The sequence below is a fragment of the Vicugna pacos genome, chromosome 2 (genome assembly GCF_048564905.1).
Source record: "Vicugna pacos chromosome 2, VicPac4, whole genome shotgun sequence".
In the NCBI taxonomy this organism is placed as follows: Eukaryota; Metazoa; Chordata; class Mammalia; order Artiodactyla; family Camelidae; genus Vicugna; species Vicugna pacos.
Genome location: NC_132988.1, coordinates 97,814,765 through 97,836,004, shown reverse-complemented (window position 1 = coordinate 97,836,004; position 21,240 = coordinate 97,814,765). Strand labels below are relative to the sequence as shown.

General features: G+C 31.9%; 1 non-coding gene across 1 annotated transcript; it reads right to left on the bottom strand.

Moving 5' to 3' along the window:
• Positions 1-17,779: 17,779 nt before the first annotated feature.
• TRNAS-AGA (transfer RNA serine (anticodon AGA)) lies at positions 17,780-17,852 on the bottom strand. The gene has a single exon. It is a non-coding gene; the product is annotated as a tRNA-Ser (tRNA).
• Positions 17,853-21,240: the final 3,388 nt, after the last annotated feature.

The following is a 21,240-nucleotide window of genomic DNA, read 5'->3' as shown; positions in this document are numbered from 1 at the left end:
TTTATTTTTATTTCTCTTAAATGAATACTAATACTGTTGTTCATGTTAAAGTATCAACATTCCACTAATATTTTGTGAATGAATGAATGAATGAATAACATTTATAAGCAGAATATTTAAATACTGTAAATAAAACATCTAGTCAGCAAATGGCTGTATGATCACGTTAATCAGTTCTGACTAGGTATAAAGCATAAAACAATATGGAATACATATAGGGCAAAAAATAGAAGCAGTACAGAACAGGACTGAAGAGAGTTGATTATAGCAATCAGGCAGATGGGCTGAAGCAGGCCAGGGCCACAGGAGCAGCAGCTGCAGCAGAAGAAATGGTCAGAAACGGTCACAGCCCCAAACAAAGAGCAACATGACAGAAAGACTGGCCAGTGGCAGCAGGGAGAAAAAAACTGCATATATATATATATATATGTAGTGGTAAGAAAGAGTACCATATTGGGTGACACTCTCATCCAAGAGAAAGTAATATAAGCAGAAGCACATTCAGTACATTCTAGAAATCAAGGCCTAAAGGCCCTCATTGTACAGATGAAAAAGACAGAAAAACACATTTTAAAAAAAAAGTATATAGCTACTAAAGAATAAAGAGCCATATAGGCATTCATGCTTCTAAATGAAAGAAGTTTGACCGTTTAAAAGATTACATTCCCTATATTTAAAATTGGGCTGAAAACAGTGGATTACTGAAACAGCATAATATCAATACTCTCCCTGTCTATCTCCTTTCCTTCCTTCCTTCCTTTCTCTTCTTGTTTTTTATTCTATAAATCTGTTTTTCTTTTCCTTCTTTGTAAACCAGTCTCTCAAGAGGAAAACACACAATTCCTAACTTAATTTAAGCAAAAGCGTTTTTTCTTTTTTCTTTTTCCTTCCCTTTTCTCCTTTCTCTCTCCCCCAGCTGCATGTCTTATTAGAAGATATTCTATGGATTTTTAAATTGTGTACCTTACAGATGAATTTGGTAGCATATTGGCAATTGTGAGTGTTAATAAACATTTTGTAAACCTTCCTTTCCTGAGGCATAATAACTGTGTGGCATTAAAACTGAAGAATGTATTCTCAAGGGCAAATAGCAAGTAATTAATTTAATTTTGCTTAGTTGGAAAATTAAATTAAATGTAACTACTGATCCCAAGGGTAAGAAAGTTGAAGTAGCCTAATGTAGTCATCAAAATATTGGAGTACCCAACACATTAGCACTTTCATATAAAGATGCTTTTTTTCTTCCCTAGTGTTTACGATTTGTTATAAACCATATTCTAAATTATTTTTCAATATTCCTATTCCATGTAGTAGGCTGAATAATGCCTCCCCCCAATCTTTGCCTCATCACCAGTAACTGTGAATGTTACTTTACATGGCAAGGGAGAATTAAGATGAAATTAGATGAAATTTAGTTGTTAATCAGCAGACCTTAAAATAAGCAGATTATCCAGGTGAATACAGTGTAATGAAAAGGTTTTTAAAAGTGGAACAGAGTGGCAGAAGTCAGAGTAATGCAAAGTGAGAAGAGATTGAGTACTGGCTTTGAAGATGGAAGAGAGTGACAAGCCTAGGAATACAGGCAGCCTCTGTAATGGAAGAAGGAAGGGAACAAATTCTCCTTTAGAGCCTCCAGAAGGAGTACAGCCTTGCTGAGATCTTGATTTTAGCCAATGAGACCAGTTTGGAACATCTGACCTCCACAATTGCAAGATCATAAGTTGCATTAAGTTACTACTAGTTGTTTTTTTTTTGAAACATATTTTATGTTTTATTTTTTAAGATTTTTTTAACTATTTTTAAAACTTTGTATCACTGAATTTAAAATTTTAACAGGAATTTTTGTTCATCACTAACCAAGATTCAACTCTAGGACCAAAATCTGAGGATTTCTGTCTTCTAAAAAATTGTCCACTAGCCTTTTAAACACATAATCCTTTTAAAAAGCTTAGTACTGTGCTGAAAATAAGCAGGATTCATATAATCTCACGAAACACAGTGAATGTGGAAAGACTAAGGAAGAAAAAAGGCCATTCTTAGCGTCTTGAACTTTACGTTGCTCACAGGAGAAAATGTTAGCCAAGGTGAGTGTCACATCAACATGACCACTAAGTGAGATGGGGAAGCTGATCTGCCTTATCAGACATTTATGCTGATTTGTTAGATGCCAGAACAGTTTCCTCATTGGATTTGCTTCTAATAAGTATGGAAGAATTTAGGTTCTACCAAAAGCAGGCTAAACATTTTCCCCTGCTGTCAGGTCTCTGGACTGAATGTCCCCACAAGAAGGACATGATTATCTTTCATAGGGAAGTCTTCCTGAGAAGCAACAGGCTTTTCCAAGGCAGAACTGCAGGTCCCCCCATGGAGGGCTGGAGGAGGGCTAGAGGGGACACAGGAAAAACAGCAGGAGTGAGTTCAGATACTGCTGCTCAGGTCGCCAAAGACAGCGTTACTTTCTCTAAGGATATGACATTCTCCCAAAAGTTCTATGAGTGAAGGAGCCTGTGAACACTAAGCATGTTGTTAAGACACAGCAGCACATAATTTGCGTGACAACACAATTAGAGTATGATTTGATATTTGGAAAATAATTAGCCCATTGTTCTTTGAAACTGCAGCAGTTGCAATAGAAATAAAAAAGACTGAGCTGTCTTGGAGACAACAATCAATAAACAATTCTAAATCTGTAGGATTCCTTGACAATATGCAAGCAATGAGCTAGATGTGTGCAGCAGATACCTCTTGCTGCAGGGCTCACTCCTGCAAAGCATAGAATTAATTTCTCAGCAGACAGAGGGAACCAAGTCAAGATTCCTAATCTTTTGAGATTTACTATATGGCTGGAAAGATCAGAGAAGTACATACAGCCAAATGTGAATAAAGGTAATCAAATAATGTCAAATGTGATTGGAGCACAGACAAAAGAGAAATTCCTTTCATCTGGGATCTAGAGAGACTTCTTCAGAAAATGTGGCTTTGGAGATGGCCAAAGACATGTGTAGAATTTTGGCAGAACAGGATGTAAGGTATTTAAAAACTGATTCCAAAATTCATATAAAAATTCAAAGGATCCCAAATATTCAAAACAACTTTGAGCAAGAAAAACAAAGCTGGAAGACTTGCACTATCTGATTTTCAGACACTTTTTTATAAAGCTACAGTAATCAGAAAGTATGGTGTTGGTGTAAAACAGGAAAATAGAATAATGGAACACAATAGAATGTTCAGAACTAAACCAAAACTTATATAGACAATTGATTCTCAAAAAGCATGCAGTGGAGAAAGGATCTTTTCAACATGTAGTGCTGGAACAATTAGATAGTGATACGCAAAAAAAAGAAATGAACTTTGATCCACACCTCACAAAATATACAATATTTAACTTAAAATGGATCATAGATCTTAATAGGAAATCTAAAACTATAAAACAGCGAGGAGAAAAAGCATAGGCTGAAGCTTTATGACCTTGGGTTTGGCAAATATTTCTTTGTTATGACATCAAAAGTATAATGTATTTTAAAAAGTAACTGGTAGAGTGAACTTTATCAACATGAAGACTCTTCAAAGCTCTTCTAAACACTGCTAAGCAAATGAAAAGACAAGCCATAGACAGAAGCTATTTGCAGACCATATATCTGATAAAGGTCTCTCTTTGTATCTGATCCAGAATAAAGAGGTCTCAAAATTCAATAATAATGCAAACACCTGAATGAATGAATGAATGAGGCCAGGAAACACACTTCAGTAAAAATATCCAGATGGATAATAAGCAGATGAAAAGATGCTAATTAAAGATGTCATTAGTCATTAGATAAATGCTTTTAAAAACCACAGTGAGATACTACTTCACATACATACTAGAATGAATACGATTAGAAAGACCGACCTTACAAAGTGCTGGCAAGGAAGTAGAGCAACCAGAACTGATACACACCAAGAGGAATTTATAATAGTACAACCATTTTGGAAAAGTCTTTAACACTTTCTTTAAGAAATTTAAACACCTATCTACCACATAACCCAGACATTCCTCATCTGGTGCTTTAGAAAAGAAAAGCATATATCCATACAAAGACTTGTAACCAAATATTCACTGCAAATTTATTTATAATAGCTCAAGTTGTAAATAACCCATGTATCCATCAAGAAGTAAACACAGAAAGAAATGATGGTCTATCCAAACACTGCTCACAATAAACTATTCAGTAAAACTCAGCACTAAACAATACTCTGCTATAAGACAAATAAGTTATTAATACAGCAACACAGATGACTCTCAAAATAATTACACTGAATGAAGGAAGTCAGACAACATAGAATAGATACTGCATGAATCCATTCATATAAGGATCTTGAAAATGCAAACCAGTATGTTGTGATAGAAAGCAGATCAATGGTTTCCAGGGGCAGAGATGGGAAGGGAGGGAGGGACAACAAAAGGCAGGAGGGGAGCTTTGGGGTGATGGGTATGTTCACTGTCTTGAGTGTGGTCATGGTTTCTTGGGGATATACTTACATCAAAACGTATTAAGCTGTACACTTCAAACGTGTGAAAATTATTTTGCCAAGTATACCTCAAATCTGGAGACCCGCGTCCCGCCTCTAGGGCAGAAGAAGCCGCCCCTGGCTCCGCCGCCCGGGAGAGCGGAGCGAATTGACCGGCTTCCCCGCGGCAGCCCCCCTCCCCCCGTGGGCCCCGCAGCTTAACGACACCGCCTCCGCTCCCCAGTCAGCAAGCTGAGGGGGCAGGCGTGTCCGGCTACCTGGGGAAGCAGAGGCCGCTCCCAGGCCCGGCAGCCGGGACAAGGCAGCTATTCCACCAGTTCGCCAGGGGCAGCCCCGCTCCGCCCCTCTCTTTTTAAGATTTTTTAATTGAGTTATAGTCATTTTACAAGGTTGTGTCAAATTCCAGTAAGTTACTACTAATTGTTGTAGCAATTTGTTACAACCATAGAAACCTAGCATCTTCTATATGGTTATTATAAACCTCCAACAGCTTTGAGTCAAATAATATTTTATTTTTGAAGTAACAAATCAGGCCTATGAGATAAAACTATCTGAAAGATCTCAAATTGAAATAACTATGTGCTTTGGTTATTATCACTGAATTTAACTAATATGAAAAACATTGTTATTTTAGTAATATTTAGAGTTTTGAAGACTAGTTGCAATGTAAACTCAAAGTTAAGATTCAAAGTCTTGGGTTACCAGTTGATTTCAGAATGAATTATTCAATAATGATAATGAGAAAGTATCATCTTTCCATGTGAGCCAGAAAAAGTAAAAAAAAAAAAAATTACCTTTCCCTGGCATATATTCTCAGTTTATTAAAGAAGCCATCTTAAAGGAGTCAAATATATGTTGGATGAATATATAATAAAGAATTAGAAATAGTTATTTCAAAATATAATCATATACTAAAAACAAACAAGCAAACAAAAAACACTTCTCAAAGGTACTTCTCTCTGTGAAGTCTTTACTACTTTCCCAGGCCACTAAAGTTGCCACTTTAAATGCAAACTTAAGAATACTTTGATAGTACTTTTTTGCCTGACATTACCATTGTTGCTTTATATGTAATCCCTCTGCCATAGAAAGTATATTATTTAAAAGCAAAAATACAACACAGCACCTAGGACACTTTATCAGTATTTATGGAACAAATTAAGTACCTGATTAAATTCTAGAAATATGTCTTTTAATCTAAGGTCCTTTGTTTGTTCTGATAAGGTGTCGGGTATTGTCAGTATGATGGATACATGTCACTCTGTGTCCTTAACCACTACATTACCAGTTAGCAGATAAAACTGGAAAATCTGTGGTGACAAATTAACATACTTATTAAAGAATCTCATTTTAAGCAGCTAGTTTTTAACCTCCATATGCTGGGTACCCACTTACTATGGTACACTGAAAGAAGGACCATTTCACTCTGAATGGGATAACTTTATAAAAAGGTTTAAATGCCTTTATCTATATCCTTCTGATCTATTTTGCTTTTAAAACTAGTAACCACTACTCCTATTTATATTTCTTTGTAATTTAAAGGTATTTTCTTTGTTTCTTGGGTGCTAAATAAATGCAGATTAATCATAAGATGAAATAAAGCCTGTTCTTCTCACCCAAACAACTAGACTTAAATCCCAGTCCTAATACAATGTTGGTAACTCTGAGCAAGTCAATAAACTGCTTGGTGACTCAGTTTCCTGGTACTGGGTGGTAGACTTTTCATACTAGTCAGGTTGTAAATGTTTGGAATAGTCAAAATTAAAAATGCAAATACTAGATGGAGCCATGTTGAAGGAATAACTACTCTTAACATTGATATTTCTTCTGTTCATGTCTTCATTCATTTAAATACATTATATGCCTAGTATGGTCAAAGTACTGACTAGGAGCTGTAAACTGTACACCAGTTTGTGAACATTTTACCAATGAAATAATAGGATTATTATTTTTCAAAATCTCTTCACATCTCTGAATACAGTTTATTCACAGAACAACTCTGGGCACCTTTAATTCATAAATAGTAATAATACTCATCTTTCAATCAAGTACTTACTGTATTAGAGATTCTGTGTTAAGATCTTTAAATACCTTTTTTTTAAAATTTTACACTTTGAAAGGTTTATTTTAATTCCCATTTCAAAGCTGTAATAGCTGTAAAAGAGTAATATTAAACAAACTACATTCTATGTGGCAGAAGCAAGCATGATTCCACTGATGGTTAACTGTAGGGCCAATAACTAACAGCTGAAATAACTCTTCAACTCTGAAATAAGTTTAACATAGGCTAAAAGGGATTATAAAATGTAAAATTTTATATAACTTAATTAAACCTGTTAAGAGTATTGATTAACTTTCCTGTTAAATAAAATACATTAGGAAGGACAGTAGAGCTGGGATGAATATTGTATCCTGGTATGCCTGAATTCAGTGTTGGATCAGTCATGCTTCATTTCTGTGTTCTTGAGGGAGATTATTCACAAGTGTTGTTGACAAATGGAAATTCTAAGTACTGTTTCATTACTCTCTGGTGTAATTAGCCATTGCCAATATCCCAACCTGGCTTGGAGTATATGTATAAAACAGGCTCTATAATCCAAGCAGGGTCATTCTTTAAAACCGTAAATTCCAGTCTTGGAACCAGCAAACAGCCACTGAAACCTGGAAGATAAACCACTTGCAGTATATATGATATGAAAGAAAGAGGATCTTCAAATGTACCTACTCAGTTCATCAGTCTATTCACACAAACACATGGACAGAAGAAAAGAAGGCTGCAGAAATAAAAATTTTTACACTATGGGATGCAACTTAGTAAATGTAGCTCCAAGAGTGTCATGGGATCAAACTAATAAGAGAGTTGTTCCTACCTCTTGGAGTAAAGCTAGAAGGCAATTGTCAAAAGGATGTATGCTAAACTCTTAAGAACCATGTGTTTTTGTTTGGTTTTATTTTTGTTTGTTTTAATTATAAATGTTATGCTTAATCACTAGGCAGCACTGCTTATAGCCAAATATCAAACCCGAGTTACAGTATTACTTTTCTTCCCGACCATCTTATGTTTAATAGAGTAGGAAAAAAAATACACAAATACAGAGAAAACAATACAGAATACCTTCAGTGATATACAGTCCATAAAACTGTAATCTTTTTAAGCTAAAATATATTTATTCAATACCTGATTTATGCATAAGTAAATGAGTCTAGAATTCCTGGCATTAACCTTTTAGGCAAATCCATTGTCTAGAATAATAACAATGTAGTTACAATAAAAAAGACATTTATCTTAAAGTCATGAGAGATGAGCTCTTCACTTTGTCTAATACAAACTATGAAATCTTTTGCCTTTATTTTTTGATTTTTAATATTTGAGGGATCACAAAGTCCTTCTAAGTTTGTAGTTTGAGAATTTTTTTCAATGTATTTACCACTATAATCCCTACCAGTAATTCCTTAATCCAGATTCTCATCAGACCCCAACTTAATTAGTATAACAGCTTCTTAGTAATTATTTCTTTTTTCTCAATAATGAACTTTCTAAGATACAAATCTGCCCTTGTTATCTCATCCTTATAAACATATGATAGCTACACAACACTCATAAGGGACTTTGAGCTTTTTAGCATGACATGGAAGACCCTCTGTAGTCTTAATAATGTCATCTTGACCAGTCACATCCCTTTCATTCTCTTGCATAGGACATTGCAGAAATATTAATTGACTTTCTGTTCCATATTCCTGGAAGCAAACAGTTTACAGTTTTCTTCTTCTGGATAACTTCCCTTTAAGTTTGATTGAATACCTCCTAATTCTAAATACACATTTTGTTAAAAGTATTTCTCATAACTTTATATAGTAACAATTTTTGTAATACTATAGATTGAAAAATCAATCATAAAAATGCTAAGTTAATTCCTGAAGTTATGCTATTAAAAATTGAAAATGCTTAATTTCAAATCCTGTCTTTTGTATACTACATTTCATTGCCCTAAAAAGTTTTAATGGGACTGGAAACTAACCTGTTATATTTCACCTGAAGCATTGAACTTCATCTACCTCATCACAGAAGAAATTACCCGAATGTCTATCTGATCATAACATCACCCTTAAAAGAAAGGTCAGGAGTCACATTTGTTATGACCATTTCCTGTAACTCTGTAAAGAAATAGATAAATCTTATTCTACTTGCTTTTTATATCCTATATATATTTACAATATTTGATATATTTTATTTAATGTTATATATTAAATATGTATTTAATATATTTATGGCATTTAAAATATATTTACATATTTACAATGTATTTGTAAATATGTAAATATATAAATATTGCTTTTATATATCAAAACTATATATGAGCTATAAAATTCTACATATTGATTATCTAATACATATGTATGCCTTGTTGCCTCATCTTCATAATTATACACTTAGCAAATATATATTATGAATATGCAATTAGGAAAATATATGAATTGAAATCTTTTGTACAACCAATAGAAAATTGGTTAGAAAGAAAGTTAATTCTTTCATTGTTCTCATTGTATATCTAAGGTTTCAGTTTCCTTCTTTGTTTATATTCGTACTTTTCATTTCAAATATAGTGCACCAAAAATAACATGAGAGACTCCCTCCTTTTGCCTTCAAAAACTAAATTATTTTCCTCCCTTCTTCTCTCCTAGCCTGCCTGCCTCCCTTCCTTTCTTCTCTCTCTTTCTTTCTCTCTTATTTTGAAAATGTGGGCCAACAGTTTTCTCACTATTTTTGAAGTTATTTGCCAGCTACTCCATAAAAAGGAAGGCATTATATAACAAAAATATAAAGCAGGTCAGCTATCAGCATTATGAGCTGTTTAAGTAAGATCGTATTCCAAGTATATACAAATAAAAAAGCCTGAGACCCAGATCTGAATGGAGTGAATATGGTCAATAAAAAGTGTTTTAGTGCCTTCATTTTTACTGTTTGTTCCTGCTTTTATGATATAACTTGAAGACTTTCCAAATGAAAATACAGTAGGAGTCTGTGAAATTGAAACATCCAGTTCACTTTTCTTTTATTTTACTAGCTTAATTGGGAAAAAATACTGTACTGTGCTTTCCGTTGATGTATGTAGTCTATTTTGGCATCTTTCAAGTCCCAGTAGGAAATTCTTTTTCTTTTGTTGTTTGTCACTAAAATCAGCTCGTGTACTTGAAGCTGCCAGCTCTTATACTTCTCTTCAGCTGCTACAGTCCACCACTTGCCCAATTACCTATTATTTCTTGTATGCGGGAATGATCTCGCGCAACCTTGAATCATCCTGTAAGCTATAGTCAGAACTCCATGGACATCCCTGTTCTTTAAATAAGGAACTTTTGTGATTAGCCACAATAGAAGGTTCAGCCCCAGTTTTTTTTAAGCCTTTCATGAAACTGCCACAGTCCATTAAAATGTCTATCTGTGGTCTTAACAACATTAATTCTTTAATTCAGGAAGTATGACCCATGATCTTTTAACCATTTGAACCCAGAATGCTAGGTTGGTTTAGGAGATAATGTAAAAAAAGAAAAAAAAGAAAAAAAATACCCTTGGGGGATTGAAAATAGTAACAAATATCTTTATTACATTTTTACCATAGGCTCATTTCTAAACTTTTTTTTTCAATTTACCAAGTTTAAAACAGCACCAAAGTTGTAAGCATTTTGCTGTCTTTTTTCCTGTTCCATAATTCTTTAAAACAATAATTATGTGAATAAATATGTGAAACCACTCAGCATGCATTTTTTCCCAAGTTTTTTAGATACACTTCCACCCTGACCTAGTAACACTAAGCAACCCTATTTTATTATGAAAAATGTAAACACATTCCACTTCTAATGATAATGCAGAGAAGCCTATTAAAAAAGATTTCTTTCCCCATAAATGTTATGTTAAGTAACTTTATATAAATACCAAAACAATAGCAAGTCATAATTATTTGTACATATTCATTGTTAGGAACAATGATTTCCTAAATGGATTTTAAAATATGGATCTTTATATATAAATCTAAGACAAAACTCAAAGTACAAATAAGACAAATTCATGTTAAAATCTTGAAAAATGTATTTCAAAGCAGATTTATCTATGAGATGATGGACATAGCTTGTCAAGGCAAATTCTTACCATTACGCGGGGAGATCAGAAAAGGGTGCAGTGTGGATAGGGGTGACTTTTTCTTATATCAAGGTTCAACAATAATTTTACTATAGTAATTAAAGTCTGGTATTCAATAGGTCATAGAATCAATTGACTGGAAGCCAGCTTCAGAGATCTTTGGTCCCTACTGACGTTTTCCTGAGGACTTAAGAGTGTTATTGAGTAAAGAAGGACAGAATGGTGCTTATGTCAAATTATATTCACAAGAAAACTGCAGGACTTAAAATATATACTATCTTGTCTTTTCTAAGTCATTTTTGATTTATTTATTAAAATGATATATAAGACTTGAATGACATTTTTAACAATAAAATTTTTGTTATTTATCTACATATTAAGTGCCCTGTTTGCAGCACATTTAATTACTTTTACAATTAAATATTTCAGTTTAATCTATGTGCTTGATAGTAAGGAATTTATAAAGTATAGATGTTCTTCAATATTTTGTGTTGACAGTAACTAAGAAACCTCTCCCACCCATATAATTTTTGAAACTATTAGCTGTTGTGTAATAAATATATTAACTCTAATGTACCACATTACATGCTTGACATGTATCTGCCTTTAATATTTGTTTCTTTAGTGCAAATTAGTAATATATGTAAATTAGAAAATTTTATTTATAACATTTATGTAACTTTTCTTAGGTTGTTGAATTGATTGATTTATACTGATGACCTTTCAGAGTGATCAAATGCTTGAGGGTGAATTTATAGAAAGCATAAAACCAACATAGTACATTTATAAGTCAACCTTAAATAAATCTCACATTGTAAATAAATCAAGGTGATGTGAATAATATTTAAGGCTATTCATTCCCAACCATTCAGTTTCTTTGTCACATTATCATTTACAGTCCTTATATAGTACTTAACTATATAATACTGTCCCATTTCCTCATTATTTATAAGAGAAATATAATACAGATATTAAAAAATCAACATAAATCAATGAAGTGATATATTTTAATTCCTACCTTATAGTACACACATTTAATGTTAATTAAGTGCTCAGGTGATTAAAATTGCCCAGAGAGATAGTAATGTTCAAAGCAATAAGAGAAAAAAAAAGGCAAATTTTATTTAAAAAAAAGATCTTCTCTGCTCTAAATTTGGTTATTTTTAATTATGTAAAACTCTGCCTATTTAATTAATGTATGTGAGCCTACAAGTTTGTGTTGCTCATTTAAAACAATATATTTTGCCTGGTGAACATCAGAACAAAGAGAATCAGTAAATTATAACATATGATTGGAAGTAAATTTAATATTTCATCCATTCCAAAGTTGCATTATACACTTTAGGAAAAAAAAGTATTTTTCTCAAATGTTTTTTTCAAAACTGAAAAAAAATCAGCCTGGAAATAGTTAACAGTACCAATCTCGGAACACCTGAGTTCTTCAGCAAGATTGAAAGCACCATGGAGCTGATGAGGGGATATTTGAAGTGCCAATCAAGGAGCTGTTCCCAAATCCTCCCACATGGTTGAAATCCTGCTGTCAAGAACATATTGGAAAGTTGTTTGTTCACTTGAGGTGACAGATACAGATTGTGACAAGCCTCATATTGGGACTTCAGCCCGAGGGGATAACACAGAGTGCAATGAGAAATGCAGAATTAATGGAGAAAAATGTCACTTGCCAATCTCCCTACTCACAACTTATTTCACTTTGGACTACAGTTCACAGTATTATTTGGGAAAAGAAAACAAGCATATGTGAAATTTTATCTTGTATTTTATATTTGAATTCTTAAGACATAGTGCTTAAATTTAATACAGGATCAAGTAAGTTTTTTTTAAGTATTTCAATTAATTGTGTTTTTTAACTTAGTGAAAAAGTTACTCATGATAAAATTAAACTGGGAAAATTTGAATGGAGAAATTATATCTTAAATTTGAATACTTATTTGACTATCTGAATATATCATTGCTTTGGTGGTAGTAAATACATCTCTGTATCTATCAGTTTTATCTTTCAATAAGACAATGCATGCTTAACTCTAGAGCTCTTTATTCCTCTCAAAGCACTTAAATAAACATCTCCTATATGATTTGCAGTTGAGGAACCACAAAGTCGACCAGTAGGTATTCAGAACCTGTATCTTCTGTGTTCCTAGGGCACTGTCCTCCCATTCTAGTTTAAGAACTTTCTAAGGCTTTAAAGCATCATTTCCATAGAGCTGAAATTTGGGTGAAAATTATGAACATAGCTAAAAGACATTTTTGCAATAAAAATCTCAATAATTAAAACTCAGCTTTACTGCATACCCGTTAAAGGAATTCAGACTTTTGGCCATTCTATTAAATCTTTCTTAGTGGTAGCTTTTTTGTGTAAATGGCAAAAGCACTTACAATATAGAGATTACACATATGCACACACACAGAGAAACATACTCATAAACTGTTATCAAGAAACTAGAAATACTGATACAACATATATTGTGTTATACAAATGGAGAATATATCTTTTTTCAGAGCCCCAAGGAAAATTTGTCCAAGGATAATAACAATTTAAAAAAATAGTGGTCACATAACAACACAGAAATTTTCAATGAATTTCTGAAATCATAAACTGTATGTTGGATATTGTACTATATTTTAATTCAATACAATATATTTAGAAATTAATTCAAATTAAATTAGCAGTCCTCAATCATGTGACAGTTTTATAAAAAGTTTAAAAATATATTGGTTTAAAAAAGAAATTTAAGTAAAATAAATCAGAAGTTGAGACATATATAAAATCTGACTGTGGAGATGTTCCTCAATGAAAAAACCTATAACTTGAACAGTTTTATTTAAAAACTGGAAATTTAATTAATTAGTGTTTATCTCTAAATTTAAAATTATTTTTTAAAAATTAATAAAACAGGAAACAAATAATAAATATTAAAATTAAAAAGCAAGTCCTAAATTATAAAATATAATTAACCATATATTTAAAATGGCACAAAGAAAAAAATTCATGTATTTTAGAAAAAATTCATATATTTTGAAAATTATACCTATTAAAATATATGAAAAGTAGATAATATTCTCTTGGAAAAATTAAATATTTATATCAATTTTGAATCACAAAACATGAAGAAATATTTGGGTTTATAGCAATTTTCAAGAAAATGGATCATCTGTTCTGAAAGTTTTGGATATTTTGAAAAAGCAGTTGTTGAAAAAATATTCTATTTTGTAGATGACTCATAAAAATTATTTATATCAATAACAGCATTTAGTGAATTGTTATATGTTGGGACTTAAAAATGAGTAAGTGTCTTTCATGCAGTTATCTCTTAGAAAATATAATAGGAGTAAAGAATCCAACTTAGATTACAACACAAAACAACAAAAACCTAAGTTGCGAGATAGTTGTAAATAAAAATATACCTACATGAGGAATATAAATTGACTCAACTTGTTTTTGCCAAAAAATGGAGAGATTTTGCAAATATTAATGCAAAGTAAATATCCTTCAACTAAGATTTTTATACTATGTAAGCCAGTTCTAAATATTTGTTGAATATGTGAGAATGACTGCAAATCTGGAAAAAAAAAGCTTAAAATTTTTTTCCTATCCAGATATTAATGAGTATTATGCATTCTCATTTCTTAAACTATTTCTGTTGCACAAAGAAAAATTAAATTAATAACATAAACTGAATAGGTTGTAATAATTTAAGTTAATGTTCAAAACATAAATCTGTGCATAAAGTCACTAAGGAAATAATGGCTTGAGGACTTATTAGGTATTTTTTTAAAATTCCAAATCATATCTTCACTCTGTACAAAAATATTTAAAAATTCAAAAAGTTAACAATGATTTTTTTCTTTACCATGATTTTTCATTCATTTGTACTATAGTAAGCATGTAGGAAAAATAAAATTATATAGAAGTAATTTTATGTAATTTTTAGTCATGTTTTTAATGTGTCCTTTGTAACACACATTTCCTAAATTTATTAATTCCCCTTGGATTAGCTAGTCATGTCAGCATAATACAGTCTCAGATAAAAATTAAAAATCAACACACTCTTTGTAGTGTTGACAGTTAATAACAGCTGCAAAACATGAGAATCTATAATAATTTTCCTTGGATAATGACATGTTTTGACTATATATTCACTGATACTCTGTTAATGAGACATGCAGCAAATGCTGATTTCTCTGCTACTTTTCATAGAGCATCTGTCATTAAAATATTAATAATAATAATTTTTGACCTGGAGGAATAAGTATGTGAATTTTCTTAAGTTATTATGCAAGAATATTTTTCTTTCCTTCCTCCCTTCCTCTTTTGCTCCCTCCCTCCACTTTTCCTTCTTTCTTTCCTTCTTTCCAATAGATAATGAATCTTCCTATCAAGGAAGCTTTTATACAGGAACAGACTCCATGCTATTAGGAGACAGTATTACATTAATTTAAGTTATTGCCTTGCTGTAATTTTTTTCCATTTTATATATTTAATTGTAACAAGCTGAAAACCACTACATGTTTAGAAGTAGTGGCTGCTAGAAGCATGAAAGCCAAAGAGGGCATAAAAAGCAAAATAACTCTTATACTGATAGTCTACAAAAAGTATGAGTATACTTATTTATTTATACTTTGGTTTGTGTCCTCCACTCCCCACTATAACCCTGCTTTCCCCAATAAAAAAAATTTTTTTTAATAAATAAAAAGAGACATCTTGTTTGGTATCGTAGACTGTAAACCCTGGTAGTATTTCTTAAAATCTGTTACTGCAGATTACTCTGTTAGAGATAGGCATTTATTTCTCTAATATTTTGGACAATTTTATGTGTCATCTTGTGTGTATATGATCATGGAAACTACTAAAACTAACAGGGGCTAAAGTTTTTGTTGAGAATCAGAATGAGAAGATGCGATGAAAGGAAAACGGATGAAAATTTGATGCACTCCATTAACAGTATTAGTCACTCTGTAGAAGAAGACAATAATAATCTGAAAGTTAGTTTAAATTAATATTTTGTAGAAAGAAATCTGTCTCCTAAAATGCAAATTAGAATTTTTTGGTATTCAACATTTTTGTCAGATAAAAGTTAATCAAATGTGAGGTATTCAGAATAATCATTGGTGTAATAACTTATATTTTTAGCCTTCTAAATAAAACCTTATATAATCTGATAGAGCAAAGTGAATTAGTAGAATACATCAATATTCAGGTGCAGGCTTCCTACATAAATTGTTTAGAATGAGTTGCTGATGGATTAATTTTACTTTAAGTCAAGATTGAGTGATGGATACAAAATTGATCAGATTCCACAGGCATAAATTTTAATTGGACTAGCAAAGTATGCCACAATAAAAAATTAAAATGTGCTTCTGTACGTACCCCATATACATACTCAAATGTAAATATCCGTATGTACAGTTAAGAGAATAATCTGTTAACCATACTTTAAGGAGACATAAAATTATGAAACATGCACTTCTAAAATTTTATTTGAACTAATTTTTTAAAATGTTGAACAGGTAAAAGCAATAGTATTCTTATAGAGCATATATCTTCTTCTAAGAAAAATAGTATGTTAAAACTATAATAGCAAGTTGACTGACCGAAGGTGCAGAATTGTGGTTTGGAAAGAGAAACTAGGAAAGGAGGGCTAGGGGCATTTTTCCCTTTACAAATGTGGTAAAATTTTCCTGATTAGGAAAAAGAAATAGATAAATTAAAAAAACATGAACAGATTTGAAAAGCCATCTTGTCTGTAAATACAGTTTCATTAAGAAACACCTGAAAAAATAGCCCTTAAGAGACAGCAAGGACTGATAGGCACAACACACCTTGCCATTTCCAGGCTTTATGCATTTACTAGTGTGCTGCCTATATTTTCCACCCATTGAAATCTTACTATTTTTAAATAAAATATTTTATGGATGGTCTTTGACATGAATTAAAATAGTTTTTAGTAGATTTATATAATAGTCGATTTATTATGATGAAAATATTAACAGATGTCCTGTTGGTGGAATATTATTGGTTACTTCTGAGAAAAAAAAAATCAAAAACAAAAGACAGCATCCTCTGGCCTTGAGAAGCTGGCCTGACACTCAAGCTAAGTCATGTTATTGTCCCTTTAGACATAAATTATCACACATAATACCAACTTAAGATAACTCTGAGACCATGATAAAATGAGACAAAGCATGGCCATTTCTTAATTTTTTCTAAACACATACAAAAATAAGTAGCCTATGCCACAAACAAAATACCAAATACCCCTTTTTTTGGTCAAAAGAAATGATTACTACATTTTTACCAATTACAGCTTTATCCTGCTGCCAGTTTCCCACCCTAGAGATAAGATTTAATAAGATACCCAATCATACAGTTTTTTCCTACTCTCTAACATCATCCAATCTATAGCAAACTTCTACTTCTTTATACGCTCCTCCCCAAATCACCCAATGAAAACTCAAATCCTATACTAAATTTTTGCTAGCATCCTCTTATCGATATGGTGTGATTCCCTGTAGTGCATATTTATGTGTTCCTGGTAGTCTTTGGCTATAAAACATTGAAACGTAAATAGAAGTTACATATTCTGTAATTGAAGTTTTCTCAGTATTAGGTGAAAAAACATAAAATTTGAGTTACTATTAATCAGCATTGATGCCTGTAATTGTGTATGACTTCATTTTGTTTTCATTCACTGAACATCTTTTTAAAATTGAACCCTTACCATGTTCTAGGATTTTAAGGAACTGTTGTATATATAATGATGAACAAAACAGATGTATTCTTATATCCTGTTGTGATTAATTCCAGTAGTGGAGATACATGAAACTTGGCTACTTACTTGTCTGGTCATATAGATAGTGCTGGATACAAGTAACTGCAAGGCCTCCCCAGTCTCAATATCAGGAATGGTTTCAAGCTCCCAGAAACTTTATTCTGTAGTATTCCTTCTAGTCTCCTGACTTCTACACGTTTCACATCCCATCAGGACATCAGAACCTTACAATCTGTTGATGCTACCCATTTTTCAATCCCACATTAGCTTCATTGCTTCATCTCTTTATTTTTTTTTATTTTATTTTTTTGTGGTGGGAGGTAATTAGGTTTATTTATTTTTTTAATGGAGGTACTGGGGATTGAACCCAGGACCTCATGCATTCTAGGCAGGCACTCTACCACTGAGTTATACCCTCCCACTGCTCATTTCTTAAATTCTGTTGTCTGTCATTTTCATCTTGCATCTTGTTCTCCTCTTTAATTTTATTGAATTCATTTGGGGAGGGGGACTGGATAAGGCAGATAAAACAGTTCTGCTCTCTTTGGCAGTAGCTAAATGTAGCTGTAGAGAAAAAAAAGGAAAATAAACATGGATAGTTTCCAGTTAAATTATTGACCAATAACATTAAATAGGCTCTTAATATTTCTGTTCATCCTACAAAATTCCATGGTTTATCAAGCTCTCTCTGTCTAGAATATTTATTTGTAACCCTGAATGTCTTCAGATCTCCAGCACTATTTCCCTCGTCCTTACTCCCAGTTGATGTCTTTGCTTTCTTATTCACTGATAGGATAGAATAAATAAGAAGACAAATTTTAAATGATACCGTGACCACATCCGGACATCTGCCTAGATTTATGCCCACATTCTCTGAATTGCTGATTACTATAGATGGACTATCTGGATTCCTGTCAAAGGTCAAACACTGAACTAATTCATTAGATACATAGATGGTGACGAAGAAAGAAGTGTTCTAAAAATGGAAGAAAACAGACATTTCTCAATATAAGGATAACAGAAATATTTATTGACCAATCTATGGGGAAGGAATTTAACAATACATTGAACATTAAAATACATATAGCCTTTGACCCAGTAACTTTACTCAGTAATTCTATATACAAATGTCATACTTATAAATGTATGTGTACATATATATTATAAATGTATGCTATATTTATATACCATATGTTTTACATATATATTTATATATACTTGTAGAAATGCACAATATACACACATAAATAAATATATTATTTTCTAATTTATGAAATGTTGCATTTACAAGGATATTCACTGAGGTTTTGAAGAGTATAAAAATAGAAACAAACATGTTCAAACTCCTGTAGATTATAGGACATTTATAAAATGATAAATTATTCTGTCGTTATAAAGGAAAAGAAAACCGATATGTACTGATACATAAAACTTACAAAATATTACCTAAAAAGGGCAAGGGGCAAGAAGTTTATGTAGTTTGCTGCCATTCATGATACCCTATATTGCCATATACATAAAATGCAAACCTGAATTTGTTTATTGGTTAATTTCACAAATACTTATGGAGTTTCTCTTTTTATGAGAAGAATTCTAAAATCAAGGAATAGAGCAATGAAAAGAATACCAAATTGTACTATACTATTTTTTATCAGTATTAACTTTGCAGGTGTCCAAACATTGAGTCTGATTTCACCTGTCTTTTACCTTTAAAATGAATTTTGAGATTGCCAGATCCACAGAATTTTGACTCTTTACCCCATTGTTACAGTTGTTACCCGTGGGATTTTGTTGATTCCTCTGCCTTTACACTCTTGTTTCCTTTAATTTGCAGTTCCTATCAACCATGATAGCCAGCTCTTGTTGATATCCTTAGGCAATATTCACTTGACACGTTTGGGCACATTTTAATTCTGTTGTCAAAAAGTCTCCAAATACAGTCATGGAGAAATGGTAGTTCTTAATAATATCATTTTAATAAAGCACAATGATAATTTAAATACATCAATAAGAAATAGTGAGAAGTAAATATAAAAGTATTATTTCCCCCCAAAATGCTTAGTAAATGTTATTGGATACAAAAGTGATCTCACAAATACCAAGTATTCAGATAATATTTTGCTAGTGTGCTACACTAAAGTAGATGTTGACTATTCAATATAAAAAGTCATCTGTTTCATGCAGATGGATTAAAGTATTGCCTTCATGGCAATACAGTTGTAATTTGTAATTCTCAAAATATAAATAAAATTAAATGAGGACAGATGGGCAGATGTGAAAAAATAAACTTTTCAGGAAATTTTTTTGTGTGCATTTTTAAATGCAAGCTTGCACAAACTAAACTTCAAAATACATTTTGTAATTCTGGTTTATTTAGTATGTAGCTGAAATTGAAATGAAAAGCTAGATCATTAAAAGTAAAATAATTCTTATGTTTGTAAGTATTTATAATATTTTAGAATCTTAAAATTTTCCAGTTATATGGACTTTAGATTTCCTGTATACATATAGTTCCCTCCTCACCCCACTAATAAAGAAATTTGAGTTACTATCTCAGATATTTTCATTGAGGTACAGGTTTTTTTCTTCTTTAATATTGGGGTCAATATTTTCTGTCTTTTTTTTCTTACTTCCATAGCTGCTATGAACAATATCAAAAAACACTCATTTACTTTATCTACTTACTTTTAAGTCCTCTTCTTAGAAGCAATATCAAACTACAATTTACTGACAGAAAAATATTTAAGAAGAAATTATATGATGTCTTTCATAGCAATTTTAAAAAGAAACTACATCCAATGAGAATTTAGGGAAACAGGTTTTCTACATTGTAGCTGGGTGTGTGAATTGCTAAAGTATTTTGGAAAATAAGCTAGGAATTTCTACAGGAATTGAAAATACACAAAACCTTGTGAATAATCTCTTCTTTGGCATTCATTTATATAGAAATAAAAGCATTAGGGAACAAGAATATATGGGCAATTATTCATACTTCAGGTTATGTTCATCAGTTAAAAGAGTGAGTCAGATCCGTATCTTTTGGCCTTAAGGGAAGACCCTTATGTGAAATTGTAAGTGATGGTAATGTGGAGTATATGTATAAATGATTGTATTGCTGTGGGAATAAACAATAATAATATAGTATTTCAGTGATTCAGAGCCATGTTTTTTTTTAATTTTAGCACTATAGATATGCGTCTTATAACTGATGAGAAAACACTGTATTAAAATTTAGTTTTAAAATTTTCTTTTTTTAGTGTTAAACTGAAAAAAAAACAGTTTTATAATCATTAAAACATCATCTTAAATCCAGTGACATGGCAATAGTAACGAACATGTATTAAACACGCACATGCATAATTCAACATGGATAAGTTAATGTGTATGACATTCTTGCAAAAACAAATACAGTGTTGACTTAAAGAAAAACACGCAGCATAAAAGTTGTGAGTTTAAATTTTATTCAGTGTCTTACTGGGGACCAGTAAGACAGTCCAGGAGACAGCTCTGAGGAACTGCTACAAAGAGGTAGAGAAGGGACCAGTTTATGTATGATTTTTTTTTGCTAGGAAATACACATATTCAAGCATACATCTTGGTAAAAGCTTACTGCTAATTACAAAGAACAAATATCTCTAGTTGATGATTTTATTGCTTTTATGTGTATAGGAAGATCTGAGGCACAGAGTGCCTCATCTTGTTTTTGTTTTGTTTTATTTTATCCTAAATTCCTCTCATAGTGCACTGCTGGTGGGCCACTGTAGTGGGTTGTGGCTTAAACCCTTGTAGAACTGGGTGATGAGTGAC